Source organism: Cylas formicarius, unplaced genomic scaffold, assembly GCF_029955315.1.
Source record: "Cylas formicarius isolate icCylForm1 unplaced genomic scaffold, icCylForm1.1 PGA_scaffold_1__22_contigs__length_36826433, whole genome shotgun sequence".
NCBI classification, from domain to species: Eukaryota; Metazoa; Arthropoda; class Insecta; order Coleoptera; family Brentidae; genus Cylas; species Cylas formicarius.
In genome coordinates, this window is record NW_026844264.1 from 18,778,832 (window position 1) to 18,803,695 (window position 24,864).

The following is a 24,864-nucleotide window of genomic DNA, read 5'->3' on the forward strand; positions in this document are numbered from 1 at the left end:
CAGCTTGACATAAAATTGAAACATATACAGTTCGTTTAGTTTATCAGGGGTGGACTAAGTTGGCACCTAAACCCATTATTTTTGAACATCCTGTATGATAAAAAACAAACAAAAATATTTTTGCGGTTGTTGAGCCTTTAATTGAAAAAAGGGACACTTGCTTAAGATATCATTAAATAAATAATTCCTTTTTTCAATTTGTACGTTTCAATAAAAAACGTGTTTTTTTAAATTATTACGGAACAACAACTATCCATAATTTTTATTTATAACTAACCAGTTGAGCTTCGTACCATACTTAAAGGATACTTAGCTGCTTATATTAAAAATGGAGTGATTTTATACCAATGTGAAAATATCACATAATTATAGAGATACGATTCTCTAAGGAAACCATTTCTAAAATTTAAAATCTCAATAATTATGTTTCACAAAAGTTCGACCTTGTGAACGAATATTAAACAAAAAAATTAAATTGATTTCAGCATGGACTAAAATGCGAAGAAATGTACTTTTTCTCTAGAAAAAGCAAACAAGAGTACATATTTTTATTTTAACTAATGCAGTTAAAAAAAAATCTAAAAAGTTTTCAGCAATACACTCTCCTATACAGACAATATTAATAATTCTCAGTAACTTGACCGAAAATGAATATTAAATATCACAAATTTGTAAACCGCTTAGTCAAATTGGTGAAATCGTAATTCAATGTTTCCTTTTTTATGCAAAACTATACAAATACAAGAACATAGCGGTAGTTCTAAATAATACCAGAATAACTACTACAATTACATATAATCTAATTTTAATAAAACTAATGTGAAAAAGTCGCCGATGTGTGGGTCAGTCGGAATATTGCTCGATATTTTAATGGCGTAGAATCGGCTTAGAAAGAAAATACAATGATATAATTTGAAACGACAAAATGAAATGCAATCTTATATAATTATCTTTTTTAGGGATAGAATAGGCTATAATATAGGCTCTTGTGAACCATAAAAATGCGGAAGATATGAATATGCAGATAAGTTGGGCGATATAAATCGCGTTTTGTCTAAAAATCGCTGATGCGAGCCGAAAAGTCTGTTACACATTGTACATGATAATTGGAGCGTGACAATAGCCGAGAAAAAGAAACGAGATAGCACCAAATCGGACGAGTTGTTTTCGGTGTTATTGATACCCGCGGACGTTTCTTGTTTGGAAATCCCAAAATATTTCTAGGTTAACTGCCGCAGACTATTTCAAATTAAACCGAAGTGCTTTTTTTCGGCGAGTTAATTTTGCAGGTGTAAAATAACGAGTCGAAGTAAATTGCGCGTTATAGATTCCTAATTAATATACACGAATGTATGAACAGGGTGTCAACAAAAATTATTTAATTTAAACCGAAGATTTTAGCACTTAAACAATATTAAAGTTATGAATTTAAAATGTATTAGAATGTATAAACAGGGTGACAAAAAAAACTATTTAATTTCTACCGAAGATTTTAGCACTTAAACAATGTTAAAGTTATGTATTTAAAATGGAGTATTTTTAGCAACTACGTACCATAAGGTGACTAACCAAAAGAAGAATATAACACCATAGCTGTTGTCTTCCAGAAAAACGCATGGTTTGTGTGGGCTTCAAACTTTCTCCTTAGACACCAAAATAGTTGCACCAAATGTCATTGTTTCTTGTTATCTTGGAATACCAGAATAGATTCGTCTAATACAAATAGAAATTAGGTGCCATCAGTTGCGCCACATAGATGGTTTGTTCAGAATTTGGGAAGTATTACAGAGACAGGTGATAAAAAGATTTTCCCAAAATACATTCACGTATATTACCAGATGTTGGACAACGTCGTGAAAGCACTGGCAATTTGAAAAAGTCTAGAATATAATATAATACAATACAAATCAATAGAAACAACTGTATTGACTATTTTTGTAGAAGATACACTCTAGCATCTCATAGGAATCTCAATTTAAAATAACACATGCAATATAGCAGTCTATTATACAGCGCGTAATTCAAAAAATCAGAACCAGACTTCAACACTCCATGCAGTGGGATAATGATTAACGGATTGCTGAAATTATAGTGATTTTTATATGCAAATGGTAAATGTATCTTTTCGCGATGAATTTAAATTCAACTAGCATTGATTAGTGCCTTTAGAGATCGTTTCAGCACCACCGATATTAATGGTAAGTAGCTACGGATATTCACGAATTAACGCTTATGGGTTACAGTCATATCATCCTGGATCCTACCGTCATTATCCAATAGACATGGACAGCTACCGCTAACACGGTGTTAAGAACGGGTTCTCAGAAATTAAGAACTGCATAGGGTCGTTTCCAGTGATTGGTTTTGTTTGTAGGCTAATGATGGCCTTAGGAGACTGCGCCATAGTGTAAAAAGATGCCAACTTTAATTCTGCATCAAGCATGAGAGTGGACTGGCTTACTAGGAACGTTATGATTTAGGAGAGCAAGCTAGTGTAACTCTTTTTGCGTGGCCCTTAAGTCATCAGACTGTCGCCATTTAACTTGTATGGAAAATGATAGGCAGAAGGCTGAACGGGTTGCTACATCTGGGTGTACAACAGATACGTTATAAGGTGAGATTATACTGGGAAATCTTACCACAGGCAACTTATGTAGAAGTGGAACTCAATATTGAATTTTTAAGAGTTGTTGTCAATAAATTTGTTTGAGAAGGTCATGAATAGTATGTATCTTTATCTTTAATAACATTTAAGTAAAATGCTTGATTCCGTTTATCTTTGAAAATTAAATGCTTTTGAAAATAAAGTTTGAGCCAATTAACATCTTGAGGTTGGAAACAAAAGTACACCACAGTATAAAAAACTTGCTCAGGTTTCCGTGGTAACATAGAAAATGGTGACGAAAAGTTGGTCAGCTAACGTTTTGATTTTGTAATTTATAAGCTGCAAAACACTGCGCGTCACTCACTTGTCACCAAGAATAATTTTCAGGGTGTTTTCTGCTCAAGTAGAATATAAATTATATTCGGATTCCAAGCAATTAGATAACATAAATCGCCTTGAAAAATTACAGCGCAATTTTCAGGTTTAACTAAGCGTTCATTAGAAAAATACACTCAGACCGCGGAAATCGTTCGGCTAATCTACTTTAAATAACATATTGGTACTTTTCAATTTAATTTATGCGTTTATTAGAGGTAAAGGAAAATACTCGACTTACAAAAACTTACCATATTAAATTTCTCTATTAGTGGCTTCACAGAACACTTAGTTACTATCATTATGCCTGACAGAGGCAGGATTTCTTCTCAAGTGTGCATAGATGGCAATCGAGGGCTAATAAAAATTTAATTAGTGCGAGCATAATATGGTAAACTGCGAATTATACCGGCCGTTACATTTTTAGGAGTCGTCGATGCTGTATAAATATAGGTTTAAAATTTATGTACCGATGTTTCTTTAATTATACCGTGTGAAGTAATTTTTGACTTTCGGCAAGAAATTTGTGTTTTTTAATTGTGTTGATTACAATTTAAATAAATAAATTATCAACAGTTTCATATCCACCATTTATCTACTCCCTTCTCTAAAATGCACAATTACATACCGATCTAGCGTGCGCAAAGTGTCATTTTAGCATGTCAGTTTCGTTTCTCACGGATCCGAGCCACTTCGTACATTTCCGGGATATTACCGCACGGGTTTGGGAGCAATCTGATATTTTCAGAGATATTACCGCACGGCTTGAATTTTGACGTTTGTCAATTCTGACGGTCATGTCAGTTAATATATTTGTGTTATTTTGCAAAAATGGACCCAAAAAGTATAGTATGCAATATCCTCGGTAAACTTTTTAAGTCACTAGCTTATTAAACACTCGCTCCACTCGTGTCAAATAAACTCGTGGGCCAAATGGCGTTTACCGCACTTGTTGAATAATTTACTATTTTCTACTCCCCTCTGTAAAATACCAAATTATACACCGATCTAGAGTGCGGGAAGCGTCACTTTACCACTTGAGTTGTGTTTCCGACCTATCCGAGCCACTTCGGACTTTTCCACGCCTTGAATTTTGACGTTTGCCAATTCTGAAGGTCATGTTAGTGAATGTATTCGTGTTGTTTTGCGAAAATGTGCCCAAAAACTAACGGTCGTATGCAACACGTGTCAAATAAACTCGTGAGTCAAATGCCGTTTACCGCACTTGCTGCACAATATACTATTACCATACTTTTGCGTAATATACTATTCCTAAACTCTTAAGATTGATACAAGAGAGTAATACGTCCTCATTAAACTGTAAAACCCTACTCGCGTTAATATATTATACAACAAACTGACGTATGACCCGACCGTCAGAATTGATAAAAGTCATGGAAATTATGTATGGGGACCGCACAGACAATTCGAAAAACTGGCAGTTTGTACGCAGCTTTCATACGGTAGGGAGCGCTGCACTAAATCAGAAATGTCAAAGAAATATTTTGCTTTTTCCTATACTTTTTATTTGGCTACTGTAATTCACTTTGGTATCACTTTTTCGTGACGTCACAAGACCCAATGTGGGAAACGATCCCACGACCTCCAGCAAGCCTCGTTTGTTGCAATTAATTGCCAATCGACTCATCCTCTGCTTCTGCAAGCTAACCTAGAAAAATTAAGCCATTTTAAAAATTGAGAATAAACCGTTTTTTTAAGAATTTAAATTTAAACACTGGGCTTCATAAAAAAAATTAATATCAGTAACTCGTAAACGATAAACTCTGCTTAAAAACTTTTGAAATGTTCCTATTTCGTATGAAAAGTTTCTTGGAAAATATATTTTTTCAAATTTAACTTATTTTTAAAAATAAAAAATTCAATACAATTTAAATTGCAACGGGTTTGCAAACACCCTCAGGCCGCCAAAGGGTTGCAGGTGGTCAATGTTCGTTGGAGCCACGTAGTGAGTTTCTCATAACATTTGAGCCCCAGAAACGAAAAATTTCGAAGTAGCTATTTCATAATTTTAAAACAAAATATTTAAGAAATAAATAATGTTAATAATAATAATATATTGGGTGTATTGACATTTTACTAACAAGAAGCACATATTGGCTTTTCAATTTCCAGTGGAACTAATAGTATTCACCAAACAATTGAATGGTCCCCCAATTAAAGGATTTTTATTTATTTATTTATTTTATTATTGTGGAATGGGCAGTGCATTTGAGACTTAATTAAAAGAGGTACTCGTCTTTCTTAATGTTTATAATACTACTGAAACAATCCAATTAATAGTGGACCTGCGGGTTTTCACGTAGGATTTCACTTAGTTTTTCTAATGTACTGTCTAGTAGCGGCCGGAAACTAAGTTACACCACGCACGTTGTTTGTTGGGTGTCTTGTTTTAATGACTTCATTTAAATCACATTGATTTATGCGCCACAGTGTCGTGTAAATTAATGGTAGTGTGTTTGCTCGGCAAAACGTTCAATTCATAAATCCCATTTTATTAAAGAAAAACTATAATGGATCATCAAAAACTTAAGTTCCTTATAAGGACTTCTTACAAGGTTTGCTTTATGTGCAAAACGTTCAACGGACAAATCAAGTTTTTTTTTTAAGAAAATTATAATGGATCGTCAATAACTCACGTTATGTCTATAAAAGGGATTTACAATGTCTGATTAATGGAGAAAAGTAGTCAAATTAATTATGTTGTTTCCGCTTTGGACTCGCTTCTTGCAAAACATAGATACATAGCATGCAAATTTTGTTTAATTCGTCAATTATGGTTACAATTTTGATAGTGTAATGATAAACGCAAAATACAAGACATGGATAAAATCAATGATTTTAATTAGACCCAAAGGTGACTCCAAAAGTATTACTACCAATTAAGCGAACATCGAAATGCACATTCTAAGAGTGCAACCTAACCAAAACTATTTTTATATTTTTAATCGTATATTGTGCAACAAATGTTCAAATCACTCGTTATTTAAAAACTCGCTCCGCTCGTGACATATAAATTCATGACTCAAATGCTGTTTAACACACTTGTTTCATAAGATACTATTACCAAACGTGTTGCATACTATACTTTTTCTACGACCATTAGTTTTAGAGTATATTTATGCAAAACAACATGAATACATTCACTAAAATGTCCGTCAGAAATGACAAACGTCAAAATTATAGCCGCGAGATACATCTCTGAAATCATCCGATTGCTGCCAAACCCCCAGAACTAACCGAAGTGACTCGGATCCTTGGAATAAAGAAAGTGGTAAAGTGACGCTTCTCGCACTCTGGATTGGTGTAAAATTAGGTATTTTACAGAGGGTATAAAATAGTATATTATGGAACAAGTGCGGTAAACTGCATTTGACTCACGAGTTTATTTGACACAAGCGAAGTGCAGCGGAGCAAGGGTATAATAAACGAGTGACCCAAAAAGTTTTTCTACTCTCGTCTGTAAAATACCTAATTACACACCGATCTAGCAGGTGGGAAGCATCACTTTACCACGTCAGTTTCGTTTCCCATGAATCTGAGCCGCTTCGGCCATTTCCGGGATTTTACCGCAACCGATTTGGGAGCAATCGAGTGTTTTCGGAGATATTTCCCACGATTTGAATTTTGACGTTTGTCAATTCTGACGGGCATGTCAGTGAATGTATTTTTGTTGTTTTGCGCAAATAGACCCAAAAACTAACGGTCGTTGAAAAAGTATAGTATGCAATACGTTCGGTAAACTTTTTAAGTCACTCATTTATTAAACACTCGCAACGCTGCGCTCGGCTCGTGACTTAAATGCCGTGTACCGCACTTGCTGCATAATATACTATTATCGAACATGTTGCATACCATACTTTTTCTACTATTCTACAGACGGGAATAGAAAAAAGCATTTAACTCTTGTATTAATTTATTTAATATGATTCATAGTTTCACTTATGAATTGCCAGTCCATTGGATGAAATCTGAATTATTTTTATAACTTCATTCACTTATTTTGTTGCAATAGCTAAATAATTGGAGAGAGAACATATAAAATTATTATTATGCCGCTTATGTAACAGCTCAAAGCAGTCTGCTTAACTAAAAAAATGTCAAATTGCCCAAATGATCATCAAAAAGATTAATTACAATAACATGTACACCTAGTTCTAAATGTCAGTGTGAGCCTAGTGTGCTTTGTCACATGAATAAAGTTCGTTTTTAGGAAAACAACTACGTTCGTGTGTGTCTATTCGTCATATTTATTGCAAACAAAGGTAACACATTTCTTCGTGATTTTCATTTAATTTAGAAAATAATTTGAAGGAGTATCAATTTGGTGTAACTAACCAAGAGTAGCGAATTCTCCGTTGTTATTAATTGTGTAATTGTTCTGTTGTTACTAAGACACAGAGAAATGTTTACTTCCACTTACTTATACCAACGCTTTTTCTGTTGTGCAATTTAACGTGCCATATAATAGATTATTAACTTTTCTGATTCGTGTTTAGCATACAATGCCCGGTATTTGACATATCTACAAAGGTTGTGCTCACCTCTGATTATTGTTCCTTTAATGTCGCCGAATCGTTTCGCAAGCAGCGTCAGTCAAAACAGTTTTGTGGGTTTTACTTAGATCTTTGTTATAGATGATGATTTTTCAAATTCTCACCCTATATTTTACTTATAGACATATGAAGCATGAATTGTAGCCTGTTTTCAGGCCAAGTAAAGGCTGTCGCCCCGTTTCTTGAATTTAATATTTTTTATTATATATGCTATGCTATACTAATCAATAACTGAAGTCACCTTCAATAGCCGAAAAGCAGAGGGAACATGAAAAAAAGATATAAAAGCTTCAAGTTTTGCGCTGGCATAAAATGCGCCTTTACTTGTCATGTCTGTCTGTCAGTGTTTACTGATCTTTGAAATTTTCGAAAAGTGTGCCTATTTCAGCTGTTCGCTACATTTTGGATAGTGGTTTAAAAGAAATGAAACCTTATTTTCACCGGTACCGTTATTAATATTCCGTAGGCATTTTTTTCCAGTAACGTATAACTGCGCAAAAAATCGCAATACATAAAGCCCGACGCGTATATCATTGGGAAGTGCATCGCAAGACGTTCTCACTTAGTGGAAACATTATTCAAATTGGCATCTCTTATCGGTATTTTTGCGAAGGCGCGATTCGTTACTAGACATTGTAAGTTATTACTTTACCCATATTTAACTGCTTTAGGTAGCCATATATCAATTTAAATTAATGCTGACACTTTAAACAATTTAATAAATATTTAGTGACGAAATATTCAGTTATATGCTTAGCAAACACAGTTTTGCCTACTAACGGACCTCTGCGATAGTCACTTTGGGACATGGAAAGCTCTCAAGTAAGAATCCAACAAACGTTCTTAGTTAACTACAGAAGTAGTGATATCTAAACTTACATACTATTGACAATTTTTTTTGTCAAATCACACAATTAATTACGCCTAGAAACAGAAACGGGTAAACAAAAAATATGAATCATTATCTTACTGCTTGGTTAATGTCCTAACACTCTTATATTCTTAATAATCAGACCAATATTAATCTGTCAATGTAGCTTTTATTTTCGAAGTTTTCTCAATTTATAGTGGCATTTTAGGATGTTTGTGATTTTTCTCAGAACTGATTTGTGTTCTAAATTATTAAATAAACAAATACTTGAAACGCTAGAAAGGTTCTACACTGCTTAATGTGTGGAGTACACTACTATTGTTATTCTTGCCTTCTCTTTGACAGTTACGAATTTTGACAGAATAATCTGGCACGAAATACCCAAATCTTGACTGGCTAAGCTGTCCGCCAGTGGAACATTTCATCATCAAAATAGTGGGAAGTAGATATCGAAATAAATATTGCAATCGAATGGTTTATTGAGTTAGTAAACTATCTTCAGTACTCAATATTATAGTTATACCATTCAAATTAATAAAAAAAGTATCTATTATAAAAACAATAACAGTTGCGATTATTTCACAAATTCACCTAGACTTTGGATCTGAGCATATTTGGACAATATTCTGCTAGAAAAAAAATCAAATGCAAATTGAAAACTGTCAAATTTTGCGAATGGGTCTTATTATTATTATACGCAGATTGAATGTCCTTTTCCAATATTTTTCGATATTGGCGCCAAAAGTACCTGCATTATTCACAAAAAGCAATTCTTGTTTCATAAACTCACAAAAACCGAAATTCAGTACAACTAAATACGAGAAATTCAGGTGTGTTTTACACCTAACGAAGACTGGAAGATGTCTGCAACGGGAGAACAGAACAGAAAAAATGTCAGTCACACTAACCCCAAGACTAACCAAATATATCAAAACGTAAATTTAACAAATAACATGAGATAAATAATGGTGATTGGTACTTTAGACAAAAAAGTGCTCTATTCTTCTATGACACCATCAAAATTTGGCATTTCAGGGGCGGCTGACTGATGAATCGCAATGAGCAACTAGAATATTCCAATACCAAGCGAATATTTAGGATTTAGGAACTTTATTATTTTTTTTTTGTTACCTAATTTTTAATCTTCTTTTGTTAAACGGATAATTTTTTCCTATTTATCTTTTTGCAAGAGGGAACACAAAATTCAAAATTCTTTTTTATTTCTTGTTAAATCGTATTGGCATGGAACAGCTTTTGTGTAAGTTTTCTTGTAAAAAAATAACGAATCAATAAATTAATTAATTAATTAATTAATTAAAACACAGCCATAAGATCAAACAATTAAGAAAAGTACTGTGAATTATTATTATTGTGATTATTTTTTAATGTTTGACCTTGTGGTCAGACAACCATCGCTTAACAGTTTTGACTATTGACGCGGCCAAATGTTTTTAATAATTGGGGTACCTGGACTTGAACATATAGCACCAGAGATATTCAGCTTAAACTGCCTAAATATAACTGATTTTAGCTACGAAAAATTTGAGAAAGGCAAAGATTATGACTAATAATTTTTTCCAAGCGAATTGAACCATATCAAATGCGGAAGAAAGAAGAATCGTTCTCCATAGTGCACCGCGCAGATGTTTCATCCGAATAAATTCGCGAGTTTACGCTGACTTTAATTTCGCAGTTTATACGTTCCTGACAATATGACAAACTCATATAGATAGCTAAATAATTTATGTTTATGTGAAAGTCAACGCGTACTGGAAGTAAAAGCACCGCGAACACAGGTGCATTGAAAATATGATATATGGGGTTTAAAAGTAAATGTCTAAAAGTAATTAAATTAAAACTAAATCCAAAAAGCGCAAATTATTCAAAATGTATCTGCAGATGTGTCATTTTAAGAATTACAAAATACGCAATAATTTGCAAATTAAAGTATGAGGTATAAGCCCCGTCAACCAGTACCAAACGGCTTTCGTAAAAGAGATAGGACATAATTGGTTTCTTTGATCAGGGAACACAGGGTCAAAGTTATACTAAACTAAACATTTATTTCATCCAAATTAACAATTGACGTCACTAAGAGCTGGAACCATAAACACATAAATGAAAATTCTTAACGGATGTTTCAAAAAACGCTCCGTTAATTGCTAACATAAGTAGAATATTAAGAAATAACGTTAATTTACATACCGTTTAATAGACAGACTTTAAAAATATCACATAGGACTGACATCCCTGTTTTTAATCGTATTTTTTTTTGTTAAATTAAGTAATCTTACATTTATTTACATTTATTTCCCAAAAAACTTCTATCATTTTGGCAAATTTGAATAAAAAAGTCTTCTGGAGATACTTATTTGTTGCATTTGGTACGCACATTTTTATATTTTCTATGTTTGGTTCTATTGGAATGATAGCATCGTGATCTAGAATTTACCGTAGATTGACTTTCCGTCGCTCCAGCCTGATTTTCGTCCTCTCAAGATAGATGCACTAATATATTTTCTTAGCGATTTGAAGCTGTTTGTGGCTGTATTGTCGAAAAACATTCTATTTTATTAGCTCTTTTCCCAAGTTTTAAGTTATTCCAATCTGGAAATTTTAGCAACCATTTCAACTCATTGATACCGACAACATTTAACAGATGTGCAAATAACACCAGAGGATTGGAATTCGGTCATTTTTTCACAGAGTACTGTTTAAAAAGCTGAACGATAAAATGTTGATAAGTTCCAAGTAATTTAAAGTATTCGTACTTTATGACTGTTTCGGAAACAATCATTATTATATAGGTTGTTTGTTCTCAGATATAAAAATTACTTAAAATAATTTATTAAGCTCAAATAAATCCAAAAGTATTTTATTACTTTAAACAAGAATACCGTTTTTATGGAAAAATAAGGTTTGGTATTTTGAACCGTTTAACCTGAAGGCTACATATTTATGAACGTACTTTTACAATATTGTATTTGTCCTAGAAAGTTTTTTGGAATACTGTGTATAACATATATTATTTTTATTAATGTTTCGGCGCCAAGATTTTAATAGCCGATAAAGCTGCGATAGCAGTATTCTGTAAACTTTGATAAATAAGCTAAAATTAAATTAAATTTTAAATTACTTAATGCACCTGTATTATGGACCATTTTGCAACGTTCTAAATCAAATCTGTGTTTTTGATAAAATCTTATATTTATTTTATTATTCCAGGTTCCGCGATGGGCTGACTGGCTGAAAATCTCTCCCCGTAAACGTAAGTAAGCCGTCATAACGCAAAATCCATTTTATATTTCACTTCCTTTGTGGCAAACTCAAAAATGCATAAATCGGTGTTACACAACAAAATAAGTAATTAATTTTAATTGTCGTTTTCCCATTCATAATGTGGTTATCGCAAAAACAATATCCCGTTGTAATAATTTTGTCATAAAAACTAACAGAGCAATAAAGTCTGAAATAAAGTAATAACTTAATTATTTACGCACCAAATAATACGGTGCCTGGTTGTCTTTTTCATCGCAGGCTTAATTTATTTAAACAAGTGTGTTGTTAATTCTCGGAACACCTTTGGCGTTATTTTGCCATTTTCGAGTGAATTGCCCTTTCCTGCTTAATAATACGTAGCGGTGATTTACTAAAATAAACTTATACGAGTATAAAATAATGGTATACAGCAAAAATATTATGATGAGATTATTAAACATTTGGAAGAAATACATTACAAAAATTAAGGTTTTAAGGCCTCGTAATAAGTCATTCTGGTCTCTACCATACCATACCTATATCACGCTCATTACAGATTACAAAAGTTGTGAAGTATTTTTATAAAATAAACGTCATTACATTATTCCAGGCTTTAAGTGTGTGTAATAAAAAATAATTTTTCTGGGAAAAAGTTGTCCGTTGCTTTTTTGTTGATGATATTGGCAGAATTCTTTTTTTTTTCATGATGCGCTTTAAATTAAAAATTAAAAAAAAAACTATTAAGTTTATTACAAGAAGCGAAAATTAGAATTTTTGTTATAATATGTTTAACGATATTATTAATTGTTAAGCTGCAATTATAGTCGTCGGTATTTGCCGATTGATTAGTTCAGAAGGTATTAAGGTATCAAAAACCCAAATGAATAATTACTAAAAAACACATCAATATGACTCGAAAAGCTAATACCAAAAACCCAAAATTTTAATTTTGGTCCACAATGTTCGTTGTTGAATTTTGAATAATCCTAAGCAGATACAATTTATACAAGTATTTTAACTTAAGAGAGTAATTTTGCAGAGATATAGCTGGATAATTGTTATATTTGTCGGAGATTAAGTTTCTCCCTTTTTTGATAAAAAATAGCATTCTACAGGGTGACCCGGTGACCTAACATAAGTCAGAAACTGTGAGTACCATCCTTATTCTTTTAATTGTAAACTGCATATAGAGTTTCACAAAAAAACTTTAAAGAAACGTAAGTCAGGTGACACTTAGTTTGTAACAGTGTTAGAAAATCGTAGGCTACGTGCGTGCAATGAAGCTGTAATCATTTTCATAATTTTCTTTGCTGCTAATTTTATGGAAAATGTTTTTAGTGGCATATTCAAAGAAATCTCGGGTGGCGGTACTGGACAATGTTAATCTCTTATAGCAAACTTTCAACAAAGTCGAGAAAATATTTATCATATTCAATCGCTGGTGCTTTGGCGGCAAGAAACCAGGTTGACGCTGTTTACACGGATTTTTGCAAAACGTTTGATAGGGTGAATCATGGTCCTTGGTAAAATGTGTAGCTAAAGTATAAAAGGTCGGCGTCAGGTTGTTAGACTTGGAAATTGCTTATCGGAACCTTTTCCAGTTACTTCGGGGGTGCTTCAAGGCTCTCACTTAGGGTCGCTATTCTGTCTCATATTTATCAATGATATAGCTACCTGTCACGACGAAACCGACCTGATGTTGCTGTTCAAATTTATTGTCCCTCCATTCTGTCAAAAATTGGGTTTTTGGTACCAATACGAATAACTCATCTAAATAGCACATTTTTTGTACCGTACCACCTATGGACGTAATACATTCATCGCAAGGGCGGACCGGCTGGCCAATGAGAAAGAGCATTTGGACTTTTTCACTACTGAGGGTAGGTTGGGGAATCCGATTCAAGCAAGCATAACATAAGATACACATTAGTTATTTATTTTTCTCTTTTCAGCTTGTGAGATTGTAGCCTAGCCTTTTACTTTTAGTTTTTTCTTTTGTATCAACCTGTAATTTAATTGAACATTTTTTCTAAGTTTTATGTAGAAATGGACTCTGTCCGTGAAATTAAAATTAATTAAAATAAATAAATATTGAAAACAGACCTTTTTATATTCGACAGCCAATATCATGGAAACTAAACCTTTATATGGACTTTTTTCTTCTCGTTTAGATAACGAATCTCTAGTTGAACTTCGCCGCATGTTCTTTAAAGAACACTGTATAGTTTTGTGAGTTTAATAATATAAATGAATGAAATACTTTAAGCTTCTAAAGAGCGGCACACCATACAAACATAACGACAGGCCGAGTCACGTGTTGTGCGTTTCTTTAGGTTGCTGGGTTTTGAAACATACTTTTTCTCCTATGTGCTTTTTGCAAAATAGCATAAAGCAACGGTTTAACCATTACCATTTGGACCCTACGAATCAGTGAAAACACGGTACTTAAAGTAAAGTAAAGTTGGAATTACAACCATTTGTTTATCTTTATTTAATATATATTCCAAACAGCGGTGACAATAAAGAAAAACATGGCTGTCAGATATTTATTCATTTTTATACTGTCGGTCAAACAGTTTATTAACTTGTCGAAAGTTGCCTCTAAATTTTTAGGTAAGGCCAAAAAGAAAATTCAACATGTATAAAGAACACTGATGCCTTAATTTTATCAAGGAAACGTGATATTTTTGCCCAACGCCATATAATGAAAATGTCACCAATAAGCCACCTGTAATTTCTAATATTTATACGAAAATGCGTTTTTGGCAACCAGCATGACGTTCTTACAAATGGGTATAATTTCGACTATGTGTAACAAAGTATAAGCTTGTATATTTTTCCTAGCATAATTTGTCAAATTTGAGATAAATACTGTTCCAATCCCAGTTTACTGATCTGAAAGAAAAAATCTAAATGCCATTAAAACCTACGCCTACGAATTGAGGTACTTTCACTCATATGTACATTCTATTCACTCTTTTGTTCTGACAAAAGCTATTTTTTGATAACAGTTGTTTCTGCGAGCGGTAAACTTAAGAGACCTACAATTAGCCGAATATTGCGCAATGCATGACATTGCTAATTAGAAAAGTGAAGAGCGTAACTGACCACTAGTTCATCCATTCATCCGTCAACGCAAGAAAGAAAAAAGAAAGTATTCCGGTTTAGGAATCTCTCTCTCTAGTCTTCTTCGCAGGCGAATTCTTTGTAAGCATGAACGGTATTTTTGCAACTAAATGGGACACCTATGTCATCAATCTGCTTAAATTTTTCAAAACTTTGAAACATTTTGAGACATATGGAGAATCCGAATATATTAAATTTTGGGAATTATTGATCGAATTTAATTTGATTAATTAATCAAATTTATTTAACTTTTAAAACTAGAAGAATGATGCTGGACTCTAATACTCCGACTTTCTATATAATTTGATAACATTTGACCCGAAAAATGTTAACAGTGGGCATTTTCTTCAATTCAGTTGCGGTCACTGGATGTAGCAAACCCAAAACCATTATTTATCCGTAGGCATTCGGCAAACATGATTACCATTACACGGCTACAATAATGAGAGACTTACTGCTTTTTAATTAAAATTATCTACTAAACCGCGAGAAGCGCGTTGCTTTTTTATATTGTTTTCTGTGAACAATTGTTCGTAATTTCTGACGCCCAGCTGCGAATTCAATTCCCGATGCACCTTGTAACAACCAACCGACGTTTGATGAAAAAAACTTTCTAGTAACACGTTTGCTGGACGTTATTTTGATTGTACCCGCGCGTACGCCTACGAAATGAACCGCAGGTACAAGCTATTGCTGGCTAATAACACTCTATGTAGCGTTCGTTATAAAAATTACTAAAAAGTTGATTATTCTTACTTTGAATTATGACGTATTAATGTACTCTATACTCCATAGTCTAAAAAACTAAATTATGCACTATAATAGCGTCCGAATATTATGAGTTACGCCTCCGCTTTCTTGCCGAAGTATTGAAAAAACTGTCCGAGTTCTGCTTCCTGTTTTGTGACCACGATAAGTAAATACCTTTTTCTACTCCCGTCTGTAAAATACCTAATTACCCACCGATCTAGCGTGCAGGAAGCGTCACTTTACCACGTCAGTTTCCTTTCCCATGAATCCGAGCCACTTCGGACATTTCCGGGATTTTACCGCACGGATTTGGGAGCAATCGGATGTTTTCGAAGATATTTCCCACGCTTTGAATTTTGACGTTTGTCAATTATGACGGTCATGTCAGTGAATGTATTCGTGTTGTTTTGCGAAAATGGACCCAAAAACTAACGGTCGTAGAAAAAGTATAGTATGCAACACGTTCGGTAAATTTTTTAACTCACTCGTTTATTAAAAACTCGCTCTGCTGCGCTCCGCTCGTGTCAAATAAACTCATGACTTAAATTCCGTTTACCACATTTGTTGCATAATATACTATTTTCATTGTGAAAATGCGGTGACGACGAAATATGGCGAAAAAAACAGTCTAATAATACAGAAACGTCACTATTTTGGTTAGCTGTGGGTTTGGAAATCAATGTTTGACAGTTTTATGCCCCTAACTTAGCCATTTTGTAATGTTATGTTCATTTTAATACAAAAAAACTCAAATCTACATTTTTCAAAAAAATAATGGAGAAAATACTAATGGTAAAATATATTATTTACAGCTTTCAAAAAAAAGATGGATACATGAGATTTTTATTAGTATTTTATTACCATTAAATTAATCATTTAAACAGTGCCTTTTGTAGGTTTGTGATCATTGAGAATCTACAACCTTTTGAAATAATATACCCTTTACACAATCACCTTTTTGTTACCAAACATGATGAAATTATAAAAAGAGAGTGTTTCGATTTGAAAAAAAAACGATTTTTGCATTCAAATTTTTAATAATAGTTTTATTAAATACTTGCTCCGCTGCGCTCTGCTAGTGTCAAATAAACTCGTGAGTCAAATGCCGTTCACCGCACTTCTTGCATAATATACTATTTTTCAATGGATGAACTTCATAGATTTAAGTTTAGGCTACTTATATCAATAAGATTATATTAATTTAATTTTTTGGTTTCCACGTGACTGTTATTTAGTTGAATATGTGTTCTTCTTCTGTCACCTAAAGTAAATTCTCAAGAATCGAGCAAAACGATATCGCAGTTTTTTTTATATGATTGCTCATTGTGTCATAAACCTCCCTAAAAAATAAAATTCTGCGCATCGCTGCCTCGCTATTTTATAAAAATATATTAAGGTACCTATATAATAGCAACATTATAGGTTTTTTATTCGTCTGCTCTCAGTTTCATAGCGAGTTTTGGATTTACAGATTTCCCCATATTGCAAAATTTATAAAAAAAGATATGTTAAAAAAATATATATTTAGGCATTGTCCTCAAGCGAAATTTGAAAATACGTTTATTAAAATATTTTGATGAGGCCACTTCATGCGTGGATTAGGTGCTTAGAATGTTTTCCAAAAATTAGTTATCGCTTACAATTGAGAAAATGGCAAGCACGTGGAACGGACAAGTTACTTGTTCAAGAAGAAAAAAAAAGAATTCAGAATGAATTTCGATGTCGTTAGGAGATTGCAGACCAGACAAAGCAAGGCGCAGGCTCATTTTTCAAAAATTATACAGTTTCCGCCGAAATTACCAAATTAGATAAAAAACTCATTTTCAGTTTTCATATTATTTTATCAGACATGATGATTTTAAAATCTATTTGACAGAAACTATTCGATTATGTTTCCCTGTATCATTGATGCCAGTATCTATCCATAAAATAAGTGAGTGAAGTCCAGTCCAGTGGCAATAGGACAACTTTCCGAAGAGGCCCAAGAGGCCCGCAGTAAAGAGTACCGAAGATACAGGGAACATAATGCGAGAAAATGCACCAAATTTGGATGTATTTCATAATTTGTTATTCGGATCGAAACATCGCAAATTTGCGTCATTATCTCAGAATAAAGAATACAAGGTGATATTTGTCTGCATTATTAACTCATTCAATGGCAGATACTCTAATTTCTTGTGCAAATATTTATCACAGAACGAATTTTAGGTGCCGCATCTTCTATTCTCTAAATAAATGCCTCATAAATACAATGAAACATTAAGGTATTTCTCCTTTTGGCAAACTCCAAAAATCCTTATATCGCAAGTCCTCTAATTTTACAAATTTAGTAGCATGTGATACTTGCTGTATCACATGATTTCCGACAAAAAATAACCTTTAAATAATTTGTCATACTTTTTGGGTTATCCTGACCCACTGTGAAGCGCATAGCTTTAATTTATGTGCAATTACTTAGTGTGGTAGTTATTTTAAATTAATAATAATAATAATAATAATAATAAATTAAAATAACACTTATTTAGAATATGTAGATTCTTCAGGTGCTTCAGAATTCGCACGAAAGATGTAGTAAAATGATTACTATTGTTGCTAACTGTTTCTAGTAATTCAAAATTTATTGTATTTAAAATTTGCTATGGTGGAGCTTGAAACATATTCAGACTTGTCAATATTGTCCACTCATGACATAATGCTAACTTGGTATAAGCTGCGACTGTAAACTTATTAAATGTGGGTTTTCATTATATTTTCTTTTAGTTCCTAGAAGATTTTTTTTCTAAATAAAATCGGATTAACTGCTTGCTCTTAGTTTACGCTTAATAATGCCTGTCTCCAAGTTCTATGATGAGAGGCGTCTCCCTTTTTAAATTGATATTTCTCCTGCAGTAGTTTTCCATAAAATATAAAGCGCAAATGTTTTGATTTAAAGACAATTTTTTTAAATCAAAAGATTAATCAGTTACATTTATTTTAAATTTATAAATCTTGACAACTGGCTGGACAAAAATATAAAATATTATGCATAAGTATATAACAACCCAAGAATCAGGTAAAGCAAGTGCCCATAAAAATTATGGTACGCCGCTGCTTCTAATGATAATAATTATTAAAACCATCACTATAGAATGATTTATTTCACCGCAAAAGAGAAAAGTTCGTAACAAATGAATTACACGAAGCCTCCTAATTTGTTTAATTGTTGCTTGGTTGCGATACGCGCGTTATTTTATTTACATTCTGTAAGTGGAGCGTTGCAAAAATGCATATGTTTTATGATTTATACTCGAAGCGGTTTGTTTTGGATCTCGTAATCATCATGGTTTTAACTGCGGAAGATATTTCACCTTAGAAGGCTTCCGTTAGAATATATTTCAAATGTACTTAGATGGCCTAAATAATTTTTGCGCCCGTAAGGTTTCTCCTGCATCTGCGTGTTAAATTCCTGAATTTATCTATTTCGCTTTAGTAATAAAATGGGTTTACATGTAGCAGTTAATATCATACATTGTAAGTATATGTACGTATATATTGCAATATTAAATTTAAAATGTCGAAATTTTGAAAAATCCCTTAATTAGTACAAAGATCCAAATAATATCTTTAAGTTTATTAACTTGAAGTCTGGCTTTTTTAAATAATATCTCTATCCACGCAAACATAAATAGCTTTGGTTAGTTGCAAGGAATTTATTATGTCGAGTAAAGTGCGGCTGTTCTGCTGGGTCAGCTATTTTTTCACGATTTGGGTCACATTTTAAAGCAAATATAAGTTGTATTTGTCATAAAAATTTGTGGTTACTTTTAATTTCAAGTTCCCGTTGTAGAGTTCATGAAGTGGAACCACATAGTGTATATTTATAATATACCGGGTGACACAAGAAAGTGAAAACACTATAACTTTAAAACGGCTTGAGATAGCGATTTGAAATTTGGGAGGGTTAATGTAGGCTGAACGTCCAATTTTTTGACAATATGTAGTTTTGCGGAAACGACAGTAACTTTCGAATTTTAAATTACACAACCTAATTTTTTTGCATTTTTGGATTCAGGAGATCATTCTATGTAGGATAGGACGGTTTTTATATATTTTTTTATTTAATTTGTGAAAATTGTGTCTAGGAGGCTGTGACCGTCGTCATCATCATAATGTTTTTTCAAATAGCACCCTAGTGGGAACAATTTTTTTTTAAACTAGTACTTTTTTTGGAACATTTTGATACATTTTGATACCAAAATTTTCAAAGTCCAAAATATTACTTGGTGGCTTTCATCTTCAAGTCGGCATGGTTATCGATTTTGCCGTGTTATCGATTTGGATAAGCATGGAAAACAATCAATTTACAAATGGTGAAAAAGTTGATATATTTCTGATATACGGAGAAGGCGGAAGCCAAGCCACCTAAGTAATATCGTGTTTTTATAAAAATTTATTTTCTTATCTGTTTTTTCCTTCCTGTGAGCTTATTTTTGTGTCCAACTGTTGCACAAAAAGTACCGGTTTTAAAAAGTTTTCATTCCCACTTGGGTGCTATTTGAGAAAATTGAGTTACCCTAAAAAATTAATAATTCATTACATTAAATGCTATTTGCCTTTAGACAAGTAAAAAAGTTTCATTTATAATTTTTCCCATGATCGGGTGCCCCGGTAAATAGTATTTATGATGGTCACAGCCTCCGAGACACAATTTTCAAAAAATAAATAAAAAATTAAAAAAAGAAAAAAAAGAGAAAACCCGTCCTACCTCCTTAATCCATGCCATTTAAAATTCGAAAGAACTGTCGTTTCCGCTCAAACCGGAAGTGCAACCATTGACTACATATTGTCAAAAAAATGGACATTCCGCCTATATTAACCCTTCCAAATTTCAAATCACTTCTTAACAATCACAATCTTAAGCCGTTTTAAAGGTTGTAGTGTTCCCGCTTTCTTGTGTCACCCAATCTTTCAGCATAATAACTTAGGATCGCCCCAGAACTACCATGAAGTGAGGAAAGACGTTTAAAAGCTACTCACATCTAATTGTAATATTGCATATATTTTATAATCTAAGAAGAATAACAAGAAATACGCCAACTAGATACAAAAAATATTATATATTTGATATTTTTTGATACTTGTCAGTATTTTATTTAGCACTAATATAATTTTGAGTTATTTGAGACAAACATTAATAAAAAAAATTACTGTTTTTATAATCCTTCCAATAAAAATTGTGTTTAACAATAAATTAAAGATTTTGTTTAGAGACAACAGCAACTGGAAGTTATTACTGAAGTTGCAAGCGCAGTTATTAAAAAAAAACATTGTTAAAAAATAGCAGCAAAACATAAAATACTGACAGGAACATTCAACGGAATCTGCGGATTTTACAATATATTTTTCGAAACATGCTTAGCATTAGCGTTTGCGCAGTTCTGTGCTACTTTTTGACGAATTTTTTTTATAATAAATTCAAAAAAAAGTTAATGTTTAATATATTGCGCCATTTTAAACATTTGAATATTACGCTGAAGCTTATCTGGATGGAAAATTTTCCAATGAATTTTAGAAAATCAAGTTGTATTCATAGAAACATGGTCGGCCTTTCCGAAACCATTTTCGAAAATTCATAAAATTTTCCATATGCTATGTGCAAGTTCTGTTTATACTATTTTATTTGCATGTTGCTATTACTACCCGTAACTATTACCCTAAAATTATTGGCTGTAGGCTATTAGATGACCGCATTTGCCCATAACAAATTGTTATATGTACGGCGTCATACTTTGGGCGGTTTTTAATATATTAAAATTTTATAACTTACTTCCAAAACGTTGCAAAATGTGCTTATATAATTCTTGACACAATTTCACGTAAGGCATTACTTAAATAATTGTTGTCATGCCGTTTCTATCCGAGAATAAAGCCGCAACAAGATTGTTTACCGCGTTTAACCTTTAGCTTTATTGTCATGAGCTACAAAGAAAAAACAACTTTAATTTTGCCGCCTTTGTATCTATCGCCCGATTTAAATTTTATGGCCATATTACAATGTGCTGGTTTAGACAATTTAATTAGAATGTGAAAAACACATTACGGGCTTTACGGTGTGATATAATAATTCAGTTTTAACCATTTTGCTTTTATTAGGTAAAAAATATTTCGGCATCTTGAGAGAAATTGCCCTTACCCTTATCTCTATATCTTATCTAACTATGGTGTACATAGCTACTAAGCTATACAGCCCGTTAGGTTTATAAAAAAAGATGCAATTTTTTCGGAGGTGGTTGTTTTGAAGTTTTGATATACAGTGTGAACCCACTCCAGTCTCAAAAAAATCTACGGGCACAATTTTGTTTGCGTTTGGTGAGAAAGCCACTGGACTACACCCTTCTAATATGCCTGTAGGTAAACTTTTTTCAAATATTTACTTTTCTCCTTAAAACTGCTCTGGGAGCACGAGCTTCAGTTTAGTGCATAATTTAACACCTTGTATTCATACCTAAATCTATTATGTAGGATGAGGTAATAAATAATAATAAAATTTGAAGTTGAAAATGTATAATACATATATTTATTTATTTTAATAAGTAATTTCTAAGTTTTTTTTTTGGTCTAAACGAACGGTGATCAGGCCATCAGCGAGGTGACATGGTTCGCATCTGAAACTAAAAAAATATCCTGAGTACCAAAGATTATTAAGATTCATGAAGCAAACTTAATATTACTTAACATCACCAAACATCACAGATAGCAGATATATCTTGCATAAAATCTGGAACTGAGTTTAGATTGGTACTAAGGGCAGGACACACATAGTACCTATTTCAACCACTAGTGCTGGTTATTCCGATCGTGCAATGTATACTAAGGGCAGAGACACGCGAAGTATCCTGTCGCAAATTGCCACACCGGCATTGAAGGACAGAGACTCGCGACAGTATATTGGTACTAAGGGCAGAGACACGCATAGTGCCTTTTTCAATCACTAGTGCTGATTATTCCGATCATGCAATGGATACTAAGGGCAGAGACACGCGAAGTATCCTGTCGCAAATAATCACACCGGCACTGAAGGGCGGAGACATGCGACAGTGCAATAAACAACAGGTCATAATATACTGAAGGGCAGAGACACGCATCAGTATATTGGTATTAAGGGCAGAGACACGCATAGTATCTTTTTCAATCACTAGTGCTGATTATTCCGATCATGCAATGGATACTAAGGGCAGAGACACGCGAAGTATCCTGTCGCAAATAATCACACCGGCACTGAAGGGCGGAGACATGCGACAGTGCAATAAACAACAGGTCATAATATACTGAAGGGCAGAGACACGCATCAGTATATTGGTACTAAGGGCAGAGACACGCGAAGTATCCGGTCGCAAATAATCACACCGGTACTGAAGGGCGGAGACATGCGACAGTGCAATAAACAACAGGTCATAATATACTGAAGGGCAGAGACACGCATCAGTATATTGGTACTAAGGGCAGAGACACGCATAGTATCTTTTTCAATCACTAGTGCTGATTATTCCGATCGTGCAATGAATACTAAGGGCAGAGACACGCGAAGTATCCTGTCGCAAATAATCACACCGGCACTGAAGGGCGGAGACATGCGACAGTGCAATAAACAACAGGTCATAATATACTGAAGGGCAGAGACACGCATCAGTATATTGGTACTAAGGGCAGAGACACGCATAGTATCTTTTTCAATCACTAGTGCTGATTATTCCGATCGTGCAATGAATACTAAGGGCAGAGACACGCGAAGTATCCTGTCGCAAATAATCACACCGGCACTGACGGGCGGAGACATGCGACAGTGCAATAAACAACAGGTCATAATATACTGAAGGGCAGAGACACGCATCAGTATATTGGTACTAAGGGCAGAGACACGCGAAGTATCCGGTCGCAAATAATCACACCGGCACTGAAGGGCGGAGACATGCGACAGTGCAATAAACAACAGGTCATAATATACTGAAGGGCAGAGACACGCATCAGTATATTGGTACTAAGGGCAGAGACACGCGAAGTATCCGGTCGCAAATAATCACACCGGTACTGAAGGGCGGAGACATGCGACAGTGCAATAAACAACAGGTCATAATATACTGAAGGGCAGAGACACGCATCAGTATATTGGTACTAAGGGCAGAGACACGCATAGTATCTTTTTCAATCACTAGTGCTGATTATTCCGATCGTGCAATGAATACTAAGGGCAGAGACACGCGAAGTATCCTGTCGCAAATAATCACACCGGCACTGAAGGGCGGAGACATGCGACAGTGCAATAAACAACAGGTCATAATATACTGAAGGGCAGAGACACGCATCAGTATATTGGTACTAAGGGCAGAGACACGCATAGTATCTTTTTCAATCACTAGTGCTGATTATTCCGATCGTGCAATGAATACTAAGGGCAGAGACACGCGAAGTATCCTGTCGCAAATAATCACACCGGCACTGACGGGCGGAGACATGCGACAGTGCAATAAACAACAGGTCATAATATACTGAAGGGCAGAGACACGCATCAGTATATTGGTACTAAGGGCAGAGACACGCGAAGTATCCGGTCGCAAATAATCACACCGGCACTGAAGGGCGGAGACATGCGACAGTGCAATAAACAACAGGTCATAATATACTGAAGGGCAGAGACACGCATCAGTATATTGGTACTAAGGGCAGAGACACGCGAAGTATCCTGTCGCAAATAATCACACCGGCACTGAATGGCGGAGACACGCGACAGTGCAATAAACAACAGGTCATAATATACTGAAGGGCAGAGACACGCATCAGTATATTGGTACTAAGGGCAGAGACACGCGAAGTATCCGGTCGCAAATAATCACACCGGCACTGAAGGGCGGAGACATGCGACAGTGCAATAAACAACAGGTCATAATATACTGAAGGGCAGAGACACGCATCAGTATATTGGTACTAAGGGCAGAGACACGCATAGTATCTTTTTCAATCACTAGTGCTGATTATTCCGATCGTGCAATGGATACTAAGGGCAGAGATACGCGAAGTATCCTGTCGCAAATAATCACACCGGCACTGAAGGGCAAAGACACGCGACAGTGCAATAAACAACAATATTCTGAAGGGCCGAGACACTCGACAGTAGCACCGACTTTCAACAAGCAAAGGAACAACGTTTGAACTAGTTCAAAGAGAGAACACTCTAATATTTAACCAAATTCCTTGGGTATATTTTATACATTAAAAATGAAACCGATCAATAAATAAATCATTTGGCACTTTGGTATTTTGGTCGATAA

General features: G+C 34.0%; 1 protein-coding gene across 3 annotated transcripts in view; it reads left to right on the plus strand.

Annotated features, from left to right (window-relative positions):
- The window catches only part of LOC132697375 (gastrula zinc finger protein XlCGF53.1), a 343,567-nt gene that overhangs the window by 176,253 nt on the left and 142,450 nt on the right, over positions 1-24,864 (plus strand). For 2 of the 3 annotated variants that reach the window (XM_060662825.1, XM_060662826.1), the window contains one exon: positions 11,651-11,693. The gene's annotated coding sequence lies outside the window, so the exon portion shown is untranslated. Of the gene's footprint in view, positions 1-2,484; positions 2,615-11,650; positions 11,694-24,864 lie in introns of those variants that run through there. The other variant, XM_060662828.1, reaches the window with a different exon arrangement.